This window comes from Panthera tigris, chromosome A3 (assembly GCF_018350195.1).
Source record: "Panthera tigris isolate Pti1 chromosome A3, P.tigris_Pti1_mat1.1, whole genome shotgun sequence".
NCBI lineage: Eukaryota > Metazoa > Chordata > Mammalia > Carnivora > Felidae > Panthera > Panthera tigris.
Window position 1 is genome coordinate 29,343,792 of NC_056662.1, and position 2,896 is coordinate 29,346,687.

Consider the following 2,896-nt stretch of genomic DNA (forward strand, 5'->3'; position numbering starts at 1 on the left):
TACTGATACACATAACACGAATTTGCATGTTTTTCCTTTTATCCCACTAATTAGGCTGAATGAAAGCCAGATTAAATGGGCACCTAGTTAACTCAGTACGTTAAGTATCCAACTCTTGATTTCGGCTCAGGTCATGATCTCATGGTTCATGAGATTGAGCCCTGCATGGGGCTCCACGCTGACAGTTTGGAGCCCGCTTGGGATTCTCTCTCTCCCTCTCTCTCTGCCCCTTCCCCACTTATGTACACGTGCATGCTCTCTCTCAAAATAAACTTTGAAAAAAGGAAGCCAGATTTTAAAAAAAGAGCGCCTATTTAATGATTCCATTTACGTAAAATTCTGGGAAGTGCAAACTGATCTATAGTAACAGAAAGCAGATCAGTATCAATGGTTCCTTGGTGTTGGAAGGAGGGAGATGTGAGGTTGTGGGGAGAGAAAGAAGGAAGGGCTCATAAAGAGGCAAGATACATTTCATTATCTTGATTGTGCTGATGGCTTCATGAATGCATGTCAAAATTTGTCAAATTATACATTTTAAATATATGCAGTTTTTCGTCTGTCAGTTACATCTCAATAAAGCAAGGTTTTTTGTTTTTGGTTTTTTTTAAGCGTAGGTCCATTTTCATGCAATCAGAGTTTATCTTTTACCAGTGTACATGGTAGGGGTACTTAAACACTGAGACGAACTCAACATGCAAGGAACTGGAAGGCAAGCGATCTGCTTTTGTTGGGAAAATTCCAGTTTGGTTAAAATGTTTTGAAAAAAAAATTCCACTGATTTTCTCTTCTCGAAACACTTACTTTCCTTGGAAAATAAAGACTGGCATCACAGCTGACGTGCTCATGTATCTTTTACTCCTTTCAGGACTACCTAAGTATGGCAAAGGAAAGGATATTGGAACCATTTTTTAAAAACCAAGATTCCGTGAATGAGAGGGAGCCTGTGTAAGATGGTCTACTAAACGTGAATGGGTTTTGAGACAATGAAGTTTGGGTTCTGCCATGCTTAAGTAGCAAATAGTGTGCCTACGTACTGGAGAAACACAAGATTTTCATCATTTTTACATCTCAAAGGTCAGGAAACAATTTAAATGTATGTAATGACATGTATGTGGCTGTTGTTTTAAGTTTCTTGTTTCCTAGTCACAACTGAATAAAACCTATACCAGAGAAGTATCTTGTACTATATGCTTATGTGATCAACTGAAAATAAAATAGTTTATCTCCATTATACTCTTGTGATAGATTTCTAGTCTATGTTAAGTGAAGGAAAGGTTATGACACATAACCGTGGGCAGTGGGAGCTACGTAGTGAGATGGGGTGATTAGAAATGCAGGGGGTAGAATGACTAGGATATGAAGCACACTGAACAGTCTCAAGGTTGCTAACAGAGAGTTCCAGAATTGGGATGGGATTTGAAGGGAGTGGAAAAGCCTAGGGAAGGATTGACAGGGAAGGTAATAAGGAGTTTTTAGAGGACAAGATGGCAAGCAACAGAGAGGGCCAGGTGAGACTGGGTAACTCATTCTTTTCTTATGTCAGTCAGTCCAGGTGGACAGTTTTCTCCAGCAACACTGAGAAGTTCCAGAATCAGAGGTGCAAAAGTGTCCAGAGGAAAGGGTTTTGTGGAAAGGCAGGGAAGAGTAGGCAAACCAGGTGCAGGTCTGCTCCAAGGATGGGTTTTTATTAACAAAAATAAGTTTTCTGAGAAAAAAATCTAAAATCTTATCTCCCTAACACAAGGGTTTCTTTCATTTTAGTAGGTTCCTTTCCACCTTACATCTATACCAAAGAAAATCAAGTTTATTTGTATCTTTCAAATCTCAACTACTCTGTCAAGGTTGCTCTCAAAAGCGTATTAACTCACATTGTCTGTACCAGTTTCCCCAGCACCAGCGGGCTAACTTAATAGCTTCCTTTCTTTTGCACTTAGTTGATTGTCATCAATGACCAACACTTTTCTAGTCTGCTCTCATCTCCTTTTGTGTGAGATACGATCTCCTTTGCCATGATAAAATTTTAATAACAAGTGTGGAAACTCAATACAAGAAATCTGTGTCTCTCTCTTCCACCCAATTCTCCTTCAAGATGATTTAGCGGGTCTCCATCACCTTCTTCTCCTGTCTTACACCACCTGTCAGCCTACTGTCATGCTCCATCCCCCAACCCTGGGACACCCACCCATGTCACCATATGGCCCACACTCCACCCTTGATACTTAGGAGTCACAAACCTAGGGTCAACACCACTCGTTGAGGCTGAAACCCTGTCCTCTTTAACTTACAGAGTTTGGCACAGCCTCTAACCGCCCCCCCACCCCACACCTTGGAATTCTCCCTCAGCTCCTCCTCTACTGCCACCTTCCCCCAACCAAAGAAGTTGGTCTGTGTTCACTTTGCTCCCATTGCACAATATGTCTATTAAGTAATGGATTTCTAATCAGCCTTCCACTGGAGTCTGGAAGCTTCTCGTTTAACAGTTCGAACCACTTAATGAGTGTCCTCTCTGTGCCAAGAATTGTGCAGATAACTGAGGGACGTGTATGTGCTCAGAAATAAACGAATGCTGAAGGCATTAAGACTGGGAAATATGGGTGAGAACTAGCCACATCCAAAATTCCTAATATTGACAATTGCAATTCAGCCCTTGTTATTTTCCAATCCCAAAGAGCAGCTGACAACAGGAGACCCCTCCAGGATCTTTAAGCACACCTGTGTTCTGGTAAGGGTGGAAATGAGTGTGTGAGATAGCAAGAAGAACACATTCGATGATTTTTAAATAGTATGAGGTGAGAGGTGAAAGGTCCAAGGTTGGAGAGGATCCAGAGGCAGCTCCCCAACCCTTGAGATCATGGTTTGGGAGACCCATTCCCTCACACAGGAAGATGCCACTCTG